This window comes from Dendrobates tinctorius, unplaced genomic scaffold (assembly GCF_039654945.1).
Source record: "Dendrobates tinctorius isolate UK_male_01 unplaced genomic scaffold, ASM3965494v1 ptg000129l, whole genome shotgun sequence".
Lineage (NCBI taxonomy): Eukaryota > Metazoa > Chordata > Amphibia > Anura > Dendrobatidae > Dendrobates > Dendrobates tinctorius.
The window spans coordinates 42,003,129-42,028,710 of NW_027361797.1; the positions used below are offsets into that span (position 1 = coordinate 42,003,129).

A 25,582-nucleotide genomic window follows, 5' to 3' on the forward strand; every position below is an offset into this window, starting at 1 on the left:
CGTTTCATCTTCAATGCCCTTGCTGATGGAAGGAGGTTTGCACTCAAAATCTCACGATACATGGCCCCATTCATTCTTTCATGTACCCGGATCAGTCGCCCTGGCCCCTTTGCAGAGAAACAGCCCCAAAGCATGATGTTTCCACCACCATGCTTTACAGTAGGTATGGTGTTTGATGGATGCAACTCAGTATTCTTTTTCCTCCAAACACGACAAGTTGTGTTTCTACCAAACAGTTCCAGTTTGGTTTCATCAGACCATAGGACATTCTCCCAAAACTCCTCTGGATCATCCAAATGCTCTCTAGCAAACTTCAGATGGGCCCAGACATGTACAGGCTTAAGCAGTGGGACACGTCTGGCACTGCAGGATCTGAGTCCATGGTGGCGTAGTGTGTTACTTATGGTAGGCCTTGTTACATTGGTCCCAGCTCTCTGCAGTTCATTCACTAGGTCCCCCCGCGTGGTTCTGGGATTTTTGCTCACCGTTCTTGTGATCATTCTGACCCCACGGGGTGGGATTTTACGTGGAGCACCAGATCGAGGGAGATTATCAGTGGTCTTGTATGTCTTCCATTTTCTAATTATTGCTCCCACAGTTGATTTCTTCACTCCAAGCTGGTTGGCTATTGCAGATTCAGTCTTCTCAGCCTGGTGCAGGGCTACAATTTTGTTTCTGGTGTCCTTTGACAGCTCTTTGGTCTTCACCATAGTGGAGTTTGGAGTCAGACTGTTTGAGGGTGTGTACAGGTGTCTTTTTATACTGATAACAAGTTTAAACAGGTGCCATTACTACAGGTAATGAGTGGAGGAAAGAGGAGACTCTTAAAGAAGAAGTTACAGGTCTGTGAGAGCCAGAAATCTTGATTGCTTGTTTCTGACCAAATACTTATTTTCCACCATAATATGCAAATAAAATGAAAAAAAAACAGACAATGTGATTTTCTGGATTTTTTTTTCTGTTTGTCTCCCATAGTTGAGGTCTACCTATGATGTAAATTACAGACGCCTCTCATTTTTTTAAGTGGTGGAACTTGCACTACTGCTGACTGACTAAATACTTTTTTTCCCCACTGTAGGTTGTACGTTTGAAGAACCAACCGTTAGGCTTTGCAGAAAATGAAAAATTTGTTCAAGTTGGAATGTCTCAGACCTCGGGACTTGATATTTTGCGATGAACTCTTGTTTTGACATTAGCTTAAAATGAGTAGTTAGATTTTGTAGCCTAGTTAGCTTATTCTGCTGCCACCATACGTAATTTCAAGATGTAACTCCTGGCGGGAACATGGGATTATTAAACAGGTTCAGGAGAGGGATGAGACTGCAATGCAAATTGGAATCTAGTTGCTCTGTAGATTTGCAGGGAGTGAAAGGTATACGGAGAATGTAGAGCCAGATCTTTCGGTAACGGCCCCGAGGCCCAAATTAGACTCTCCAAGGAGTAGGGTGCTATTTGGGAGTTTTTTATTTGTGGCCATATGTGTGTTGTTCCGCGTTTACCCCTGTCAGCTGGGCGATCTGAGCTGCCCTATAATAGAGAGTAAAGTTTGGTAGCGAAACCTCTCCGTCTTTTGTGTCTAAACAGGATTTGCTGGGAGATGCGGGGCTTTTTATTATTCCAGATAAAACGTACCATGTGCGAATGTATCAATTGGAATGTCATCAGAGGTATTGAAATAGGCAAGGATCGGAACAGATAGAGAAATTGAGGTAAAGTAACCATTTTAATCGAGTGCACCCTTCCCAAAAAGGAAAGAGATGGGGAGGACCATTTTGACAAAGATTGCATTACTTTTTGGAGGAGGGGAGCATAATTATATTTAAATAGCGTGGATTTAGATAATGTAAGGTTAATTCCTAGGTATGTAATATAATGTTTTGCATGTCGGAAATGAAAGTTCTCTACTATTGAGCTTTCTTCAGCAGGAGGGGTGTTCAGAAACATAATCTCTGATTTATCGATATTGACCTTTAAACCTGAGATTTCCTCAAAGGATTTAAGTGAATTTAAAAGATTAGGTAGGGATATATGGGGATTTGTCAAAGTCAAATGATGGTCGTCTGCAAACAGACTGACCCTGTATTCATGTCTACCAATTGTTTGGCCTGTGATATCGGGGTACAGACAGATCTTCTGCGCCAGTGGTTCCATCACCAAAGCGAATAGGGCCGGAGATAGGGGGCACCCTTGCCTGGTTCCTCTGCTGATAACTATTGGCTCTGGAGTGGTCGAAGGTAATTTTAAATAAGCAACCGGGATATTATATAGAAGCTTAAGTGAATCGATTAATTGTTGTGAAATCCCCATTTTACGCAAGATATTAAACATGTATGTCCAAGTGACGGTATCGAAAGCTTTTTCTATATCTAAATCTAGCAAAGTTAAGGGGGTTTTACGTTTGTTGGCGCTATGTATGAGGTTTAGGTTTTTACGGATATTATCCGGGGCTTGTCTAGTTGGGATGAATCCAACCTGATCTTTATGGACAAGACCAGGCAGACATTTATTAATTCTATTGGCTATTTTGGAGGAGAAAATCTTAAGGTCCACATTCAAAAGGGATATTGTCCTGTAGTTTTTTGTGAGCAATGGGTCTCTCCCTTCTTTTGGGATGACAGTGATATGCGCCGTAGAGAAATCCGGCGGCATTGTTTGGCCAGTTAGCATATTATTGCAGTAGGTTTGTATATGCTTTAATAAAATATTTGAAAACTTTTTATAGTATAATGTGGTCAGCCCGTCGGGGCCCGGAGCCTTCCCAGATGATTTATAGATGTGATTTCCTCTTCAGTGATAGGAGAATGCAATGTAGCGGCGTAAGCCGGAGTTAGGGAAGGTAGTGGTACATTAGGTAGGAGTCATCCAATATGGGCAATGAAAAATTTGTGCTATCAGCATATAGTTTTTGATAAGTTTGAAATATTTTGTAGATTTTGTTCGGGTTAAAAGTAGTTTGGGACTGTTCGTCTTTTATGGATAAGATAGAGTTTAATCACTCCGTTTTAATTTTCGGGCAAGCATTCGGTCCATTTTATTAGAGAACCGATAGAATGTCGCTTGCGTCCACCTGATTGCTGTTTCCATACGAGTTGTTAGCAAAGTATTTAGTTGTAGTTTTAAGTCATAGATTCGTTTAGTTAAGTATAGGGAGGGGTGTGACTGATTGGCGGTTTCTAATTTATAAAGTTCATTCTCGAGAGTCAATTGCTCCTTAAGATGATTCCTCTTTTTTTGGGATGCTATCCTAATGAGTACACCAGTGATATATTTTTTAAGGGCCATCCATATATTACCCATAGAGGTGTCAGGGGTGATATTAGAGTGGAAGAAGGCCTTGAGCTCCTGTTCGACCATTATTCGTGTTTGAGGGTCAGAAATCAAAGATTCATTCAGTCTCCACGTATACAGGCGTGCAGTCTTCATGCCTATTTAAAATACAGAGTGTACACTATCATGGTCGGACCAAGAAGAGGGGACATGTCTGGAATACATCAATGATGGTATGTTTTCCGAATTAGTTAGAATCCAGTCAATCCTGGAATATGAATGGAAAGCTCTAGAAAAATAGGTATAACCTCTGGATTGTCCATGAGACTCCCCATGTATCCACCAGATGATGAGCTTGCAAGATACCATCAAAGATAGTTTTTTTTCCCTCCTTGTCATGTCAGGCCTCCCCTTATTAGATCAAGGGTTGGGTTTACAGTCAGGTTAAAATCGCCCCCCCATATAATAGTATCATAGCGTATAGACCTTAGGGTTCCTGCAATAGATTTAATTTTCATTTGAAATGTCGGGGGTGCATAGCAGTTAACAAGACAGAATCGCTTCTCCTGGACCGTGCCCCAAAGGATTATATATCTACCTTCTGCGTCCGCAACCAAATCCTCCTGCACAAATGGAAAAGAATTATGCAGCAATATGGCGACACCTCTCGTTTTTTATCATGAGTAGCAAGAAAAAATCTCGAGTAGAGCTTATGGAAAAATTTGGGAGATGAGTTATTAGAGAAATGAGTTTCCTGTAGGAATAGCACATCAGGGGAATGTTTCTGGTAATCAATAAAGGCGTGCTCTCTTTTTATCGGGGAGTTGAACCCCCTAACATTGTGTGATAGTACCTTATACATTAGGTATGCATAGAGAGGTTCTAATGAAATTTCTAATTAAACTATGGCCTGGAACAGGCATTTTCACCTTAGTCACATATCCAAAAATATTTTTACATCTCATCGACACTCTTGTAGGGAAAAGAGGGAAGGGAGGGTAACAGAAAATACAACAACAAGAAAAATGGTCGCAACCAATGACCAGTTTATGGGCTATAATGTGCTGGTCCACTATCAGTAGGACCAGAGGCAGTAATAGCCCAAAATGGAATGGCATACTTACTCCAGGGGCACAACACTCTACTATTAGAAAAAGAAAACAATATTATTCATAAATTGTCATTAGAAACATCAAATAAGCAATACTATCAGAACGATAACTCAGCATTTTGTTCGTTCTTTGACAATATTCCAGCACATTCGTTGATAGTGGACTCAAGAAATGGGCTATATGTTGTGCTGTGATTTATTGAGTCTGGTATGGCGAACTTCCATCCACTCTCTGCGTGGTCTCTGTCTCTGTGGTAGGGCTCCTGAATCAGAAATCGGGGTGCCTGCCTTCTCCAGTGCTTTTCTCCCTTCCTCGAGATTTCTTGGAGAATAGGTGGTGTTGCCATAGGAGAAAATTAAAGCATGTGGGAATCCCCATTTGTACTTAATCTTTGCTTTTATTAAGGCCAGAGTTAGGTCTTTCATGGCTTTTCTCCTTATCAAGGTTGCCGGGCAGATGTCAGGGAACAGAGATACGGTATCTGGGACACCTGGTAAATTGTTCAGTTTACGAACTGTGGATAGAATCAGGTCTCTGGATTCCTCATGATGCATTTTAAGGGCAATGTCCCCAGGTGAGGCATCAGACTTGGGACCTCCTTAAGCCCTGTGAATTCTGGTTATTTTTAAAGAATTAGGATCTGCTTGGGGCAGGAGGGTACAGAAGAGGTTTGAGGCAACCTCCAGTAGATTGGAGCTACTTTCCGGTAGTCCTATAATTCTGATATTACCCCGGCGAGATCGATTTTCCAAGTCTTCACACTTTAGCTCAAGGAACTCGAGTCTAGCATCTTGTTCCTGTAGTTGTGCACTATTATGTTCAGCGGCATCTGCTGTATCATCCATTCTTCTTTCCAAATCGTTGGTTCTTTGAGCAATATCCTGGATTTGCTGCGTGAAGTTGCTTACAGCAGAGGATAATTCGGCTCTGAACGTTTTCTGAATGGTAGGCAGGATTTAAGTTTTTTGTATGCCATATCTCTGTGATTTAAGGGTATAAAAATTCAAAGTTGGAAAATTGCGAAATTTTCACCAAATTTGTTTTTTTCATAAACGCAAGTTGTATGAAATTTTACCACTAACATGAAGTACAATATGTCACGAGAAAACAAAGTCAGAATCACTGAGATCCATGGAAGCGTTCCTGAGTTATGACCTCATAAAGGGACAGTGGTCAGAATTGTAAAAATTGGCCCGGTCATTAACGTGCAAACCATCCTTGGGGGTAAAGGGGTTAATGTAAATAATTAAAAAGGGACCCCTTTATTCTTGCTAACTAGCCTTGCTGAAGCTGACAGCTGAGGGTTGCAGATCCCAGCTATGAATTTTGTCTGGCTGGTTAGCAAAAATACAGGGGAACCCACGGCGGTTTCACTTTTAATTATTTATTTACAGTGCAGAAGCGGCAGACGAAAACTCCCATCCACCACTCCTGCTCTCATTGCAATTAGTGGCTTCAGGTGTCAGATGATGGGAGTAGTAGTCTCAGTCTCATCAGCTGACACCAATGAACGAAGGTAAACTTAATACCTCCAATCACAGCTTTTGACAGCGTGGGAACCGCGGCTCTGTGATTGGCAGGGAGGAAACACATTAAAGCGCAGCAAACACTGGACCTGAACATCCAGGTGTCCGCCCATCTCTAGTCACATTTCAAAAATTATGTTTTGTCACTAAAGCATTACAATGCCTTCTTCCCAATGTGAGTTCTCTGATGTCTAACAAGATGAGATTTAGATAAAAAAAAAATGCCACATTCAGGGCATGAAAATGGCTTCTCTCCTGTGTGAATTCTCTCATGTTTAACAAGATTTGATTTGTTAGTAAAACATTTCTCACATTCCGAACATGAAAATGGCTTCTCTCCTGTATGAATTCTCTTATGTGTATGAAGAGCTGATTTGTCTGTAAAACATTTTCCACATTCCGAACATGAAAATGGCTTCTCTCCTGTGTGAATTCTCTCATGTGTAACAAGAGCAGATTTCTCTGTAAAACATTTTCCACATTCCGAACATGAAAATGGCTTCTCTCCTGTGTGAGTTCTCTCATGTGCAAGAAGAGTTGATTTGTGTTTAAAACATTTTCCACATTCCGAACATGAAAATGGCTTCTCTCCTGTGTGAATTCTCTCATGTATAACAAGAGTTGATTTGTCTTTAAAACATTTTCCACATTCCGAACATGAAAATGGCTTCTCTCCTGTGTGAATTCTCTCATGTCTAACAAGAGTTGATTTCTCTGTAAAACATTTTCCACATTCCGAACATGAAAATGGCTTCTCTCCTGTGTGAATTCTCACATGTGTAAGAAGAGCTGATTTCTCTGTAAAGCATTTTCCACATTCTGAACATGAAAGTGGCTTCTCTCCTGTGTGAATTCCCTCATGTGCAAGAAGAGTTGATTTTAGAGCAAAACATTTCTCACATTCTGAACATGAAAATGGCTTCTCTCCTGTGTGAATTCTCTCATGTGCAAGAAGAGTTGATTTTAGAGCAAAACATTTCCCACATTCTGAACATGAAAATGGCTTCTCTCCTGTGTGAATTCTCTCATGTGTAACAAGATGTGATTTATCTTTAAAACATTTCCCACATTCTGAACATGAAAATGGCTTCTTCCTTGTGGGAGCTTTTTTATTTTCCACACTTCTTCTGTGTCTTTTATTTTGTTTAACAGTCTGTGATGAATTAGGACATTGTACTTTAAAAGGATCCACGTCTGAGATGTTGGCTTGTTCTTCATATGGGTCTTGTGCAATACTTTTTTGGATTTTGGAGCTGCTGGTACGACCATCTGTCAAGAATACAACTAATGTGATTTTTTTAGTCAAATAACCTTAATACTTATATTTATCTAAACATAAAAATATTAATTAAAAATAAATATTACATAGAAATTGCAGAGTGTGTAGTAAAGTTCTATTATTAACTGACTGAGGTGTAATTTACATGATGTGATGATTTCACAAAGAATCAATTCTGCTGATGTTCATTCTCAATCATTGGCCAGTGCAAACATCAAATAAAACATTTGTCATTGGTCGCATATTTTATATGAGAATAAAAATGTTCGTTGTTGACAGCACATCATCCACTATGTGTAAATTGAGGATGTTCTGCAATAATAAAAAAAACCATGAGATAAGGAAACAAATCATCATTCCTTCATCAAAATGAAAGCTAATAAGCCCCAGTCACCTTCCTATACCATCAATCACTGCTCATTGATGACATTATATTCTCCTTGCAGAGGCCGATTTCATTCTTCAGAAGTAGACGGCTGTAGCAGTCACCTCTCTGTGTTAGAGCTTCATGCACCACCTCAATGACTGGAAGCGAGCGGCTGTAAGGAACATATTTGAATTTCTCCTGGCAGTCGCTCTCCCAGTAAAACAGCCTAACATGCTTTAAATACTATTTACCTACAGGTTACCAATATACCTGCAGGTAAATAGCAATTTTGTAGGCGACAGGTTATCTTTAGGGGTTCATTTAGACAGGCAGGAACTGACCTGTAACAAGCACTGATTCATGATATGGAAGCAGCTTTGTTCTGCTCCATAGAAAATAGACGAATGCTTGGCCAAACTGTCATGGCTATGGTGGATTTTGGAGACATTGCAGTCAGTAGACTCTGGTAGAAGTACTGTCTATACTAACATCTCTAATTATATGTCTATAGTCTGGACTGTTTTAGAATAATAAAGCATAATTGGCTTCCATATTGCATCCTGTGGTGTGTGTTGTGGAAATTGTCTATTCTTCAGTTAACACTTCACATCGACCACTGACGCCCCATCTTCCATGTGACAGAGTGCAGAACTTGCTCATATTGTGTCACTTAGGTCTAGAGAAATGCTCAGGCGTTAGTACTACTAGGTGGAGTTCATCTCACACAATCGCTGACCGCTACATGCAGAACAGAGGAGCCGTATGGTTGTGTATTAGGAAGTCATGGCCATGGAGAAACATAAAGCTGGAAAAGCCCAGGCAATTCTCTGCTTTCTCTTATAACCTACTCCTGGCTGTGACTATGAGAGAATTGTCAAAATTTTTTTTTTTTTACAATCTCCAGCTAGTTCCGTATATCAAATAGGTTACTTAGGTTATTTATTAATCCTGGAACCAGAACCATGATGGATATGATGTAAAACACTGAACTAGATACTATGCCAGTGAGGTGTCACGCGTCTTTGATGATCTATCATCCCAGTCTATTCTTAAATCCATATTATAGATACACAACCGCTTTTACTACATACTAGCTACTGAACCCGCTCTATGCCCGGGTGGTGAGTACTTACTGGTATATGGTCTCACATCATGGTAGGTGCTGCCCCCCTCCCTATGCTGGTATGCATGGCCCCCTCATCCCTATAATGATATGCATTGCTCCCTCATCCCTATTCTGGTATGTATGGTCCCCTCACCCCCCCATCCTGTTATGCATGGCACCCCATTCCTCATCCTGGTATGCATGGTACCCCCTCATCCATATCCTGGTATTCATGGTTCCTTCACCCCCCCAATCCTGGTATGCATGGTACCCCCTCATCCCTACCATGGTATGCAAGGTCCCCTCACCCCCCAATCCAGGTATGCATGGTCCCCCTCACCTGTATCATAGGATGTATGGTACCCCCTCACCCCCCAATTCTGGTAGGCATGGTCCCCCATATCCCCCTATCCTGGTAGGCATGGTCCCCTCACCCCCCTATCCTGGTAGGCATGGTCCCCCCCTCATCCCTATCGTAGGATGTATGGTACCCCCTCACCCCCCAATCCTGGTATGCATGGTCCCCTCATCCCCAATCCTGGTATACATGGCACCCCTTACCTCAAAATTCTGGTATGCATGGTCCCCTCATCCCCCAATCCTGGTATGCATGGTACCCCTCACCCCCTTTATCCTGGTATGCATGGTCCCCTCACCCCCTATCCAGATAATGCATGCTACCTCTCACCCCCTTATCCTGATATGCATGGTCCCCTCACCCCCTATCCTGGTATGCATGGTCCCCCTCACCCCTATTAAACTGCACACACACACAAACAAAAAAACAAACAAACAAAAAAAACATTTATACTCACCTTTCTTCCCTGTGCTCCAGCGCTGTACAGTTCTGGTGGAGGCCGGGGAAATGCGGCGCCGGAGTACGCGCATGCCCATACCGCGCTGTCCGGCGCCATATTGCTGAAGACACAATACAAATGTGTCTTCATTATAATGGCGCCGATAGTGCTATACGCATGCGCGATTCAGATTGCACTCCTGCCCAAGTCTCTGGCGAAAAGACAAGCGCCGCGGCAACGCTCCTCCCGGTCAGGTAAGTATGGCGCGGGAGATCACGGTATGCTTTCAGTGTCTACGCGTATCGTGATCTCCAGCGCCACACTCCTCTTACCTGTAACCGCTGGATGCCTTCAGTCTGGAGCCAGACTGCGCAGGCGCATCATGCTTGCGCAGTCTATAAAGGCTTCGGACAGAGTGATGCTCCCAGCGTTATATTATAGATTGTGCCATTACATTGTCATCCAGATATAATCTGTATTTTAGCTGAATGGGGAAATCTATGACTAAAAAACTGAGAAAACACAGAACAAAAAACGTCAATTGTCCGGACTGGTGAATGAGGAGAATGTGACTCTTCTCTGCTTTATTTAATGGTGACTCCTTACTGGGGCAGTTACCTGTAGGAACGTCCTCTTTGCAACACTCCTCGTCCCGCACATCACTTTCCCCTTTCTCCATTATGACTTCAGTATTGATGTTCTTCAGATATTTTCCTGGATGTCAAGACTGTGAAAGTAATAATGTAAAAGTCACAGACAGAAGGAAAACTCACATGGAATGTTCTAGATGGAGGCTTTTACTACAAGCTCATGGGGCACCTGAGCCGCCAAAAGATGCTGACATCTCCACCTCCTACATCACTGGGGCTGCCCTCAGTCAGTACGGTGGCGTCACTGTAAGTAACGGCATTATGGCAAAGTCATTTCCTTCATTATCCCCTTAGTGACCAAGCCAAATTTTTTAATTCTGACCGATGTCACTTTATGGGGTAATAACTCTGGAATGCTTTAACAAATCCCAGTGATTCGGAGACTGCTTTTTCGTGGCACATTATAATTTATAATAATGGTAAAGTTAGGTTGATATGATTTGTGTTTATTTATGAAAAATATCAGAAATTTGACAAAATTGTAAAAAAAAACTTGCATTTTTCAAACTTGGAATGATTATTCCTTTAATCCAGATAGTCATACCACAGAAAGTTATGGCTCTGGAAAGAAGGGGAGTGAAAAACAAAAATGAAAAAAGCTCCGGTCATTAAGTGGTTAAAAATGTAGCAGTAATTTTTCATTTCTTTCAAGCAAATTTACAAAGTTTATTTTTTGCAGGACCTATCCAGATTTGAAGTGACTTTGGGGGTTCTATACTGGAAAAACTGCAAAAGTGATATCATTTGGAAAACATCACCCCCGACATGTTGAAAACTGCTGTCAGTTAGTTTATTAACCCTTCAGGTGATTTTAAGGAATTAATGCAAAATGGCATGACAGGAATGAAAAAGTGTATTTTTACCATCTAAATGTCGCTAACTTCTGAACAGGCCGCTATTTGGCCGTGAACCGCCATGGCAAACATCAGGACCACAGGATCAAGATCGCAGGGTGTTAATGAGACTAAGGGTCCCGTTTCACTTAGCGATGCACCAGCGATCCTGACAACGATACGACCTGGCAGGGATCGCTGGTGCGTTGCTAAATGATGGCTAGTAAGCTGCGAAACAGGCAGATCTACTCAGCGACGCAGCAAACATCCAGCGATCCTCGGCACCTTGTCACACAGCAGCTATTCTGATCGATTCCAGCCTGCGTCCCCGAGTTCTGTGTCACCAACGAGGTCGCTCGTCAGGTCAAACACAGGAACGCCGAAAAAATGGCCCAGGACATTCCAGCACGATCAGCAATGTCCAGCGGGGGACCGTGGGGGGGAGGGGGGGGGGGAGACGGTCGCTGCTGCGTGTCACATGTAGCGAGATCGCTGTTGCGTCACAAAATCGGTGACACTTCAGCGATCTCGCTATGTGAGAAGGGGCCTTAACCTCTTTCCTACATTAGACATACAATTCCGTCCATGTGACCTGGGACCTAAGTCCCAAGGACGGAAGAGTACGTCATAGCAATCAGGGGCGTCCCCCCGTGGGGAGCGCCGCTGATCGCGGCCGGGTGTCAGCTTCTTATCACAGCTGACACCCGGCCCTATATGTCAGGGGCGGTCACGGACCGCCCCCGGCACATTAACCCCTGGCACACCGCGATCAAACATGATCGCGGTGTACCAGGGGCATAGGAGAGAAGCGCACAGGGAGGGGGCTCCCTCCGTGCTTCCCTGAGACCCCCGGAGCAGCACGATGTGCTGCGCTGCTCTGGGGGTCTCCTTCCCTGCAGGTCCCCGGATCCAATATGGCGGCGGGGACCTTCGGGGGCCAGCAGGAAACCTGTGCAGCACCTGTGTTAGATCAGTGATCTGTCACATGGCAGTGATGTCCCTCTATGGACAGTGTAATAAGGTAAAAAAAAAAAAAGTGTAAAAATAAAAAAAACACAAAAACAAAAAAAACCCTAAAATTCATTTTTTGAAAATAAAAAAAACAATAAAAAGTACACATATTTGGTATCGCCGCGTCCGTAACAACCCGCCCAATAAAACTGTCCCACTAATTAACCCCTTTATTGAACCCCTTAAAAAATAAAAAACGAAGCAAAAAATGCTTTATCATACCGCCAAACAAAAAGTGCAATAACACGCAATCAAAAAGACAGATATAAATAACCATGGTACCGCTGAAAACGTCATCTTGTCCCACAAAAAATGAGCCACCACACAGCATCATCAGCGAAAAAATAAAAATGTTATAGCTTGCAGAATAAAGCAATGCAAAAATTATTTTTTTTTTTATAGAAAATTGTTTTCATTGCATAAAAGGGCCAAAACAAAGACATAAATGAGGCGTCGCTGTAACCGTACTGACCCGAAGAATAAAACCGCTTTATCAATTTTACCACATGCGGAATGGTGTAAACGCCCCCCCTCCCAAAAAAAAGAAATTCATGAAATGCTGGTTTTTGTTCATTCTGCGTCCCAAAAATCGGAATAAAAAGCGATCAAAAAAGTCACGTGCCCGAAAATGGTACCAATAAAAACGTCAACTCGTCCCGCAAAAAATAAGACCTCACATGACTCTGTGGGTCAAAATATAGAAAAATTATAGCGCTCGAACGGTGGTGATGCAAAAACTATTTCTACAATAAAAAGCGTCTTTTAAGCGTGCGACAGCTGCAAAACATAAAAACCGCCATATATAGTAAATCAAACCCCCCGTTATCACCCCCTTAGTTAGGGAAAATAAAATAAAAAAAAAATATTTATTTCCATTTTCCCATTAGGGTTAGGGCTGAGATTAGGGTTAGAGTTAGAATTGGGGGGTTTCCACTGTTTTGATACATCAGGGGCTTTCCATACGCGACATGGCGTCCGATCTCAATTCCAGCCAAAAAAGGCAAATGGCGCTGCTTCCCTTCCGAGCTCTGCCATGCGCCCAAATAGTGGTTTACCCCCATATATGGGGCATCAGCATACTCAGGACAAATTGCAAAATAACTTTTGGGGTCCTGTTACTCTAGGGAAAATAAAAATTGGGGGTGAAAAGATCTTTTTTTTTAAACTATTTTTATTAATTTAACAATTTTAACAAGGAAAAGGTACAGACAGTTACAGTATATTTATGACATTAAGCCAAAATCCCACCTTTTCCTTCCCCTTCCTACAATCGTCATCATTTGAAAGGATTCCTTAAATTTGTGCGTGTCCACTGATTCTTTGTAGCAGGTACCATCTGGTGCTCTCAAATTGCTTAAGTCTGTTCCTAGATTCTGTATCCAAGGATGGAGCAAAAAACGACCATCTGGTGAAGAAATTCTCTGTTAATTTTTCTTTGTTGGTCAAGGTTTCCAACCAGTCCATTTTAAACAGAAAATTAATTTTTGTCAATATTATCGATTTTGATGGAACATTTGAGTGTAACCATTGATGCAATATGCTTTTCCTTACTGCTGAGGCCCAAATCACTAACATGGCTTTGGTGTGCTTTGGCAATACTCTTTGGGTCTCCTCTAGGATATTAAAAATAGCCCATTGTGGGGTAAGTGGGAACTCAAAACCACTCAATTGTTGCAACTAAGAGTGGATATCACGCCATAACTTTTGAATTTTTGGACAACCCCACATATGATGGAAAATATCAGTATTATGTAGACCACATTTTACACATTGATAAGAATTTGTGGGAGACATTTTAGATGGGACGTACGGGGTAATATAAGCCCTATGTAGCAATAATATGGCCATATCTATATATCTATTATATGAAATAACTTTCCTTTGTGTCTCAGTAGCTTCTAATATATCTCCCACCTCCAGACCTTCCATGTCCCGTACCCGAGGTTTTGGCCTCCCAAGACCATTGCTTCCGCAGAGTGGAGTATATGGTACTAGTTGACACCAAGTGAGCCCTGCCCTTTCTGAGAAGGATATCCAATTTATCGCCCAAACCCTCACTCCGCTTGCTAACTATAAACCTAAGAACCAGACTGCGCGCTTGCAGGAATAAGAACGGCTGTCCTTCAAATATGGGATAACGGGATACTGCATCGTCAAAAGTGATCATAGAGAAACTATGGTCTATAGATCCACCCCAAGAACGCATTTTTGTTGCGCCATAGTTTTATAAATTTTTGGTGGTTTACTTTTCAAAAACAATGGGTTACCCAGAAAAGGCTGGAAAGGTGACAGTCTACCATTCAAATTACACAATTTCCTCCCTCTTCTCCAAGACAGAATAGTTTGCCACAATATTGGATGATGTCTAATTTCATCAGGGAGTTCCTCGTTAGTCAGATGTAGCAAGGCCATTAATGAAACATGTGGGTAAATCTGCCCCTCTAGATGAGTATTGGCGAAGTGGGATGTCCCCCGCATCCAATCTATTACATATCGTAAATTGGCCGCTATGTTATACCGGACAATATTGGGGATTTTGGAAGTTGTAATTTACATAACCCAATACGTGAACGACCCCCCATTCCCAATATAAACTGTCGAAATGTCATATTCAAAAGGTTAATGTCCGATTTTGATAACAGAAGTGGTAATGTTTGAAATAAATATAATTTAGGAAAAATGATCATTTTAATTAAGTGACATTTCCCAGTAAAAGACAAAATGAAATGTTTCCCGGAGTTGAGGAGGCTAGTAACCTTATCAATAATGGGTCTGGAGGACACGACCAGTTCCTCCCACGTCATCAATGTGACGTAACTACACAGGGACAGCTCTCCGGCGCCCCCTTTGTCTCTCAGGTCAGTAAGGGAACTGCACCTAGAGCAAATGGCCGCCGGGGAGGATGTCCTGTTACCAGCTGAGTATTCTAAGATTCGTAATCAGAGTAAAAGCATCAGCCCAAGATTATTTTATGGTTTAATTGCCTTAAGGGCAAGAGATCTGATCCCGCGCATGCGCCGTCCCCGGACCGGCGGCCATCTTCACGGCGTCCATGCTCCCGGAGGCCACCGCAACATGGTGGCAGCCAGCAAGGGAAGTACGGAGGCCTCCGGGCTGTGAAGAAATGCCGGCGGACCCGCCGCCCCTGCACCGGAGCACAGCCCGCTGCCACCACAGCACCGCAGAGCCCCGCCCGCTGCCACCAGGTTAGCACCGTGTATTGCGACCATAAGACGCACCCCCCACTTTCCCACAAAATTTTGGGGGAAAAAAGTGTGTCTTATGGTCGGAAAAATACGGTACCAGTGAATGCGGTTTGTTTTACCTGTCGTGTGGAGAGCAAACATGGCCCCATTGGGTCGCTATGGAGGGCCAATCTCTATATCTCAGGTCCCAGAGCCCTCACCGACTCAGGAGTCGCACTGGCAGATGCGTGATTTCCTCAGGATCACGCGGATATGTTTTATGAGTCTATAACTCGAAAGGTGTGCTCATAATCCATGATCCTAGGATGGAGTCGGAGCAGCTGGGAGAGACAATGGATGTGTATTTCTGTGTCTAGCTGACAGGTATATTCTAATTGAGGCCCCCAGGCACCTTCCTGCCCCATGCTGACGTGGCTCCTACTCAAGCTTTGAAGTTCTGTTTTGGGCCTTATCTAATTATCATACTAAAAGGCCTGGCTATTCAACATTAGAGCACTAAATCCTGCTTTCTTCAATATGCTTACAGGTCCTGGGGGGTGGTAGGAGCAGTTAACTCCTTCATCACAGGGTCTATAATTAAGGCAATACAATTTATGTGGATCCGTTGGGAGTCTAATGTCTAGATATCCAATAGACTCACACTCCTCCATTGAAAGGGGAATCAGCTCTCATCTATTCTGCCCGCCCTGAATATCGCTAATGCTTCTGACTTATTATAATTTCAAAGCCAGTAAGATGTACAAATTCTTCAGCTGTTGATATTATGGTTGGGATAGCTTGTGTTGGGTTGGCAATAAATAGAAAAATATCATCTGCAAAAGCCAACAATTTTGTTTCCGTGCTCCCTGTAGGGATCCCATGAAAATCTGGCATAGTTTGAAGAGTTCTCAACAAGGGATCTAATGCGAAGTTAAACAATAATGGGGACAGTGGGCATCCCTGCCTCATACCCCTCTGAATTTCAAAGGGCTCCAATAAAGTGTTATTTATAAAAAGCCTAGATGTGGGGTCCCTATATAATAATTTAATAGCATTGCAGAACCATGACTCAAACCCTCTGACCTCTAACAGCTTATATAAATAATTCCAGGAAACTCTATCAAAGGCCTTATCTGCGTCAAGACCCACCACAATGCATCTCCTGCCTTTATTGACTCTACAACTAGAAATAGTGCCTATCGCTGTTCTAATATTATAGGTTATCGATTTTCCATGTACAAACCCCGTCTGATGTGGTGAAATTAACTCAGGAATAATTTGCTGAACCCTGGTTGCCAATATTTTTGTCAAGAGTTTAAAATCTGCATTGAGCAGTGAGATTGGGCGGTATCCCTCCACTTGCAGTGGATCCTTCCCAGGCTTAGGAAGCATAATGAATATAAGCCTCATTAAACCTGCCTGGAATATAACCTTTTTCCATAATTCCGTTAAATAACTCAACTAGATGTGGACCTACCCATGGGCCTAAGATTTTATAATATTCTCCACTAAACCCGTCTGGACCCGGTGCCTTAGAAATCTTAAGAGAAGAGATGGCTGACAAGACCTCCATAACAGTAATAGGTGAATTAAGCAAGTTTCTCTGGTCCTCCGTAATACCAGGAGCCACCCCATCCCCGAAGAAACCCGATGCCTGTGAAATCTCCTCTCCCCCATCTCCATACAAAGACCCAAAAAATTGTCTGAATTCCTCTATTATTTGTTCATTATCCATTATGGCTATGCCATTTTGGTTACGAATCCTGGTAATCCTAGTTGCTTGTCTGAAAGGTTTAGTGAGAGAGGCCATTAACCTCGCCGGCCTGTTTCCCCATTTAAAATATTTGTGTTTTTGATAGTCTAGACTATACAGCGCTCTCTCGTGCTCAATGTTTTTGGCTGCCTCTTTGGCCTCTATGAATTTCTGTTTATTTGTGGGGGTATTAGAACGTTTAAAATTTTTATATGCCTGGGTCAATTCTTCCTGAGCTGCCAGCGTGGCCTCTAATATTTTTTACGTTTATTCCCAACATAAGAGAATACTTGTCCCCTTAAAACTGCCTTAAGCCCCCGTTACACATAGCGATATCGCTAGCAATATCGCTGTAATGTCACCGATTTTGTGATGTAGCAGCGATATCGCTATGTCTGATACTTACCTCCGACCGGCTCCCCCACTGCTCATCGCTGGCCGCGCGAGAAGGTCCTGGATCATTTCTCGTCGGCCACTTCCTGCTGGGCTTCCTGTGGCGCCGACGAGCAACGCGTGGACGCGGGCGGGAGGACGTCAGGATCGCTGCGTCTGACAGGTAAGTAACGACCCCCGACCCCTGCTATGTCGCTGGTGAGATCTGCCTGTGTGGCAGCTCACTAGCGACCACTTAGAGATGCACCAGTGATCCATATCGTCGGGATCGCTGGTGCATCGCTAAGTGTAACGGTACCCTTAGAGGCAGCCCAAAACAAATGAGGGTCAGTGCAATGCTCCCTATTGTCCTCTTTGTATGTATTCCACGACATCTGTAAATAGGCCTTAAAATCATCGGACAAATATAAATAAGAGGGGAACCTCCTTCTCCTCTCCTTACATGCCAGAATTACCAATCTAGATTTGAAAACCACCGGGGCGTGGTCAGATATCTGAATATCCAAGATATCTGTGACAAAACAAGGGCCACCACAGATAATCCCAATAACCAATAGTCTAATCTTGCATGAGTGTTATGACCATGAGAGTAGTGCGAGAAATCCTTATCAGTGGGATGCTGCCACCTCCATACATCTGTCAGCCCCAAGTGGTCCATCAGCCTCTGGATGAGACCTTCATGTATTGTAGCTCCATGACTGTGTGATCCTGATCTATCCATAGATATATCATGTGCCTCATTAAAATCCCCCCCAATTATCAGATTGGTTGTGTCCCAACCCTCCAATTTAGAGAGCAACTGGGTTTGGAACTGCGAGTCTGGACCATTAGGTGCGTAAATATTTACCAAATTATAGCAAACTCCTATTTTTATATTAACTATTAAAATTCTCCCCATTGGGTCCTCCCAGGTGTCCAAAATATCATAATTAAGACATGTATTGATAAGTATCGCCACCCCCTCTGTTTTTTGGAATATGATGCCTCAGCACACAATGTGTATTTTTTACTAAATAAAGATGGATGCTTATCCCTCACCCAATGGGTTTCCTGTAAAAAGACTATATGAAAGTTAAAGCGTTGTAAGTAATGCATAACCTTTTTCCTCTTGACTGGAGTGTTTAGGCTATTCACATTCCAAGAGCACCAATATAATGAATGCATTGTGGACAAAGAAGTGCTGCTATTATGAAAAGATCATTTTTGTGGAAAAAATATGATTTTTTAAATGTACAGCTGTACGTTATGAACTTCTGTGAAGCCCTTGGGGGTTCAAAGCGCTCACCACATATCTAGATAAGTTCCTTGGGGGGTCTAGTTTCCAAAATGGGGTCACTTGTGGGGGGTTTCCACTGTTTAGGCACATCAGGGGCTCTGCAAACATGACATGGCATCCGATCTGAATTCCAGACAATTTTGCATTGAAAAAGTCAAACGGCACTCCTTCCCTTCCGAGCTCTGCCATGCACTGAAACAGTGGTTCCCCCCCACATACCAGGTATCAGCGTACTCAGGACAAATTGCACAATAACTTTTGCAGTCCAGTTTCTCCTGTTACCCTTGGTAAAATAAAAAAAAATTGGACCTAAAGTAATTTTTTTTGTGAAAAAAAGCTAAATGTTCATTTTTTTTAAACATTCAAAAAATTCCTGTGAAGCACCTGAAGGGTTAATAAACTTCCTGAATCTGATTTTGAGCACCTTGTGGGGTGCAGTTCTTAGAATGGTGTCACTTTTGGGTATTTTCTATCATATAGACTCCTCAAAGTGACTTCAAATGTGATGTGGTCCCTAAAAAGAAAATGGTGGTATAAAAATGAGAAATCGCTGGTCAACCTTTAACCCTTATAACGTCCTAACAAAAAAAATTTTGGTTCCAAAATTGTTCTGATGTAAAGTAAACATGTGGGAAATGTTACTTAAGTTTTTTGTGTGCCATATCTCTGTGATTTAACCCCTTCACCCCCAAGGGTGGTTTGCACGTTCATGACCGAGCCAATTTTTACAATTCTGACCACTGTACCTTTATGAGGTCATAACTCTGGAACGCTTCTATGGATCCCGGTGATTCTGACATTGTTTTCTCGTGACATATTGTACTTCATGTTAGTGGTAAAATTTCATTCAAATAACTTGCGTTTATTTGTGAAAAAAACGGAAATTTGGCAAAAATTTTGAAAATTTCGCAGTTTTCCAACTTTTAATTTTTATGCCCTTAAATCACAGAGATACGGCACACAAAAAAACTTGATAACTAACATTTCCCACATGTTTACTTTACATCAGCACAATTTTGGAACCAAAATTTTTTTTTGTTAGGAAGTTATAAGGGTTAAAAGTTGACCAGCGATTTCTCATTTTTACAACACCATTTTATTTTTAGGACCACATCACATTTGAAGCCACTTTGAGGGGTCTATATGATAGAAAATACCCAAAAGTGACACCATTCTAAAAACTGCACCCCTTAAGGTGCTCAAAACCACATTCAAGAAGTTTATTAACCCTTTAGGTGCGTCACAGGAATTTTTTTGAATATTTAAAAAAAAATGAACATCTAACTTTTTCACAAAAAAAATACTTCATGTTCTATTTTTTTTATTTTACCAAGGGTAACAGGAGAAATTGGACTGCAAAAGTTATTGTGCAATTTGTCCTGAGTACGCTGATACCTGATTTGTGGGGGGGGGGACGACTGTTTCGGCGCATGGCAGAGCTCAGAATGGAAGGAGTGCCGTTTGACTTTTTCAATGCAAAATTGGCTGGAATTCAGATCGGACGCCATGTCATGTCAAGTGACCCCATTTTGGAAACTAGACCCCCCAAGGAACTTATCTAGATATGTGGTGAGAACTTTGAACCCACAAGGGCTTTACAGAAGTTTATAACGTACAGCGGTACAATTAAAAACTCATATTTTTTCCACAAAAATGATCTTTTCACCCCAATTTTTATTTTCCCAAGGGTAACAGGACCCTAAAAGTTATTGTGCAATTTGTCCTGAGTATGCTGATACCCCACATGTGGGGGTAAACCACTATTTGGGCGCATGGCAGAGCTTGGAAGGGAAGCAGCGCCATTTGACATTTTTGGCTGGAATTGAGATCGGACATCATGTCGCGATTGGAAAACCCCTGATGTACCAAAACAGTGGAAATCCCCCACAAATGACACCATTTTGGAAACTAGACCCCCTAAGGAACTTATCTAGATGTGTGGTGAGCACTTTGAACCCCCAGTGCTTCACATAAGTTTATAACGCCCGGGCGTGAAAATAAAAAATTCATATTTTTTCCACAAACATGATCTTTTAGTCACCATTTTTTTTATTTTCCCAAGGGTAACAGGAGAAATTGAACCCCAAAAGTTGTTGTCCAATTTGTCCTGAGTACGCTGACACCCCATATGTGGGAGAAAACTACTGTATGGACACACGTCAGGGCTCGGAAGGGAAGTAGTGACGTTTTGGAATGCAGACATTGATGGAATGGTCTGCGGGTGTCATGTTGCCTTTGGAGAGCCCCTAATGTACCTAAACAGTGGAAACCCCCCACAAATGACCCCATTTTGAAAACTAGACACCCTAAGTAACTTATCTAGATGTGAGGTGAGCACTTTGAACCCCCAAGGGCTTCACAGAAGTTTATAATGCCAGGGCATGAAAATAAAAAAATCGTATTTTTTCCACAAACATGATCAATTAGTCCCCAATTTTTTTATTTTCCCAAGGGTAACAGGAGAAATTGAACCCCAAAAGTTGTTGTCCAATTTGTCCTGAGTACGCCGACACCCCATATGTGGGAGAAAACTACTGTATGGACACACATCAGGGCTCGGAAGGGAAGTAGTGACGTTTTGGAATGCAGACTTTGATGGAATGGTCTGCGGGTGTCACGTGCGTTTGGAGAGCCCCTGATGTACCTAAACTATTGAAACTCCCAACAGGTGACCCCATTTTGGACGCTAGACCCCCCCACGGAACTTATCTAGATGTGTGGTGAGCACTTTGAACCCCCAAGTGCTTCACAGAAGTTTATAACGCTCGGACGTGAAAATAAAAAAATCATTTTTTTCCACAAAAATGATATTTTTGCCGCCAATTTTTTATTTTCCTAAGGGTAACAGGAGAAATTGGACCCCAAAAATTGTTTTGCAATTTGTCCTGAGTAGGCTGATACCCTACATGTGGGGGTAAAACACTGTTTGGGCGCATGGCAGAGCTTGGAAGGGAAGGAGCACCATATGACTTTTTCAACTCAGAATTGGCTGGAATTGAGATCAGACGCAATGTTGCATTTGGAGAGCCCCTGATGTGCCCAAACAGTGGAAACCCTCAATTCTAACTCCAACCCGAACCCCAACACACCCCTAACCCTAATCTCAGCCCTAACCCTAATCTCAGCCCTAACCCTAGCCCTAACCCTAATGGAAAAATGGAAATAAATACATTTTTTAAATTTTATTATTTTTCCCTAACTAAGGGGGTGATAACGGGGGGTTTGATTTACTATTTATGGCGGTTTTTATTTTTGGCAGCTGTCACACGCTAAAAGACGCTTTTTATTATAAAAATAGTTTTTGCATCACCACATATTGAGAGCTATAATGTTTCCGTATTTTGACCCACCGAGTCATGTGAGGTCTTATTTTTTGCGGGACGAGTTGACGTTTTTACTGATACCATTTTCGGGCGTGTGACATTTTTTGATCGCTTTTTATTCCGATTTTTGGGACGCAGAATGAACAAAAACCAGCGTTTCATGAATTTCTTTTGGAGGAGTGCGTTTACACCGTTCCGCGTGCGGTAAAATTGATAAAGCGGTTTTATTCTTCGGGTCAGTACGGTTACAGCGATACCTCATTTAGGTCGTTTTTTTATGTTTTGTCGGTTTTATGCAATGAAAACTATTTTATATAAAAAATAATTATTTTTGCATCGCTTTATTCTGCGAGTTATAACTTTATTTTTTCGCTGATGATGCTGTGTGGCGGCTCGTTTTTTGCGGGACAAGATGACGTTTTCAGCGGTACCATGGATATTTATATGCGTCTTTTTGTTCGCGCGTTATTGCACTTTTTGTTTGGCGGTATGATAATAAATCATTATTTTTTGCTTCGTTTTTTATTTTTATTTTTTAAGGGGTTCGCTAAAGGGGTTAACTAATGGGACAGTTTTATAGGGCGGGTCGTTACGGACGCGGCGATACCTAATATGTGTACTTTTATTGTTTTGTTTTTATTTTCAAAAAATGAATTTATTGGGGAATATTTTTTTTTTTTTTTTTTACTAATTTATTTGGCGATTTTTTTAAAATTATTTTTACACTTTAATTTTTTTTTTTACTTTATTACATAGTCCCAGGTGGGACATCACTGTCCTGTGACAGATCGCTGATCTGTCACATCACAGATCACTGTGACAGATCAGCAATCTGTCACAGGCAGTGCACAAGGCTTCCTCATGCCTGCGCTTTGCAGGCACTGAGGAAGCCAGCTTCCTCCAGGCCCCCGGATCCAAGATGGCGACGGGGGCCTTCGGAGGAAAGGAGTCCCCCGCAGCAGCGCTGCACATTGCGCTGCCGTGGGGGGGCTCAGGGAAGCACGGAGGGAGCCCCCTCCCTGCCGATGCTTCCCTTTAACTCCCGGTACACCGCGATCATGTTTGATCGCGGTGTGCAAGGGGTTAACGTGTCGGGGCGGTCCGTGACCACCCCTGACACATAGTGCAGGGTGTCAGCTGTGATAATCAGCTGACACCCGGCCGCGATCAGCGGCGCTCACCACGTGGGCGCCGCTGATCGCGCTAGACGTACTATCCCGTCCATGGGCATAGGGGCCCAGGTCCCATGGACGGGATAGTACGTCGGATGTCAGGAAGGGGTTAAGAGCATGAAAATTCAAAGTTGGAAAATTGCGAAATTTTCAACATTTTCCCCAAATTTTCATTTTTTTTCACAAATAAACACAAGTTATATGAATGAAATTTTACCACTAACATGAAGTACAATATGTCACGAGAAAACGGTGTCGGAATCACTGGGATCCATGGAAGCGTTCCAGAGTTATTACCTCATAAAGGGACAGTGGTCAGAATTGTAAAAATTGGCCTGGGAATTAACGTGCAAACCACCCTTGGGAGTAAAGGGGTTAAAGCAGAAGCCCCCACAATCTGTTAACCATTTATATGATGTAGTCACTATTAACATCAGCATCTAAAGGGATAAACAGATATGGACGGTGACAACACTGATCGTCGCTGATACAGCAAGTTGTCAGCTATAGTGTACAGCCGACAGCTGCTGGGTTGTCACCTGTATGGGGATGCTAGTCTCATATCTCAGGTTAGTAAAAAAGACGTATTAAGGGGTTAAATGCACTAGCATTTTTATTTTTGCATTATTTAAGCAATGTTTTGTCTGGAGATGTTGTATTTTTGGGATACATGCTCTTTTTTGTGAGGTTGGAAGCATTTTTTTTATGGCATTCATTTCTGATACAAATGTCATGTTAGAATAGTTGTCCACCCATTTTTTAATATTTACATGAAGCCCAGCATGGTTTGTAGCACATTTGTCAAACTCTGACTTGGGGGCCAAATCTATCCGGCAGGGTGATTATATTTGGCCCACGATGTTCGCACCACCCCCTCCCCCCTTCCCGGCATCACTCCAACTATTCAGCATCCCGGATTCCGATACAGTTGAAGGTAATAATGAATGAGGGATCTCAGCCATAATTCTCCTGCGTCTGATGTCTCAGCGCAGCGGGTGCGATAACATCACTATTCCGCTCCAGCTGTGCGGAGCAGTGAAGAGCTTCAGAGTACTCACTATAGAGTCTGGAGCACTGGGGGGAGCGGAATATTTTTATTTGTAATGTGGGGTCCATTAGGCCATATGGAGTACTTCTTGGGGCCATTATACTGTATGGAGGGATATCTGAGGCCTATTGTATTGTATGGAAGATGTGGGGCCATTATTCTGTGTGGAGGAATGTGTGGGGCCCAATATACAGTAAAGGACTATATGGAGTCATTACACTGTATGGAAGAGTATGTGGGGACCATTATACTGTATGGAGGTATGGAAGACTATGTGGGGCCCAATATACAGTATAGAGGACTATGTGGGTACCATTACACTGTATGGAGGACTAAGTGCGGCCATTATACTGTATAGAGGACTATGTGGGGCCATTATATACTGTACAGAGGACTATATGGAGTCATTACACTGTATCGAGGACAATTTGAGGCCCATTATACTGTATGTAGGTGTCACACTGTGACAGACGTAAGGGAGAGGAGCCTAAAACTGTACATGGAACCCTAACCATCCCTGTCTCGGGTACTCTTGATGGTAGAGAGGCCTGGGTTTCCTACCTTACTATGATCTTGCTAAACCCTAATCTGTGCCCTCCCTCACACCATGGGGCTTGGTGCAGAAATGAAAAGGAAACAAGACACAAATACAAAACAGGGATAACTGAGTCCCACTACCATACAACAGCACTTACCGAAATAGACAGGAGGATAAGGAAAGGGAGGAATACACAAACCATCAGATTCATTCATCAATCTGATCCCTAATAAGAGCAATACTATATCCACCATGACAGCAGTTCATGGGTTAGAGTCTCTATCCCCAGGATACACAGGCATCACTTGTGCTATACAAAACTAACACAAAGCTTCCCCAACAAGTTTTGCTAACATTCTTCCTCATAGGGTTGGGGCTGTACAATTTTTTATAGATTTTATAATAGTGAGATTACACAAGTAATAAAACAAACTGACGGCACATCTAGAACTAGTCTGAATAGGTGCATACCAAAAGGCAACTTACATATTAAATAGAAAATGGCAGCACACCAAATATGAAATATGTGAAATACGAATAGCAAAATGGCTTTAGTAATACATTTCATAATGGCTTTTATAAGGCATATCAAATATGAAATAAGTGAAATATGAATAGCATAAAGGCTAATTGGCATCTTTTGGCCAAATATTGTGCTAAGTATCTCATATGTTTTTCAAGATTGCAAAAGCCATTATGCTATTCGTATTTCACATATTTCATATTTGGTGTGCTGCCACTTTCTATTTAATAAGTGAGATTACACAGGCATTATACTGTTTGGTGTTTTTTAATTTATGTAACACTATTTTTTTTAACAAAGTATAATAAAATTCATGTTTTAATGCATCCCTTAATTAGGGCTTATTTACTCTCTGGGTAATTTGGTATTATGAATTTGCCATCCCTATGGACCCCATATAATGCTCCATGAAGACTAATGGCCC

The 25,582-nt window shown here is 42.2% G+C and overlaps 1 pseudogene; it reads right to left on the reverse strand.

Annotated features, from left to right (window-relative positions):
• Nucleotides 1–1,035: 1,035 nt before the first annotated feature.
• Nucleotides 1,036–25,582, reverse strand: part of LOC141047860 (uncharacterized) — a 96,943-nt pseudogene continuing 72,396 nt past the window's right edge.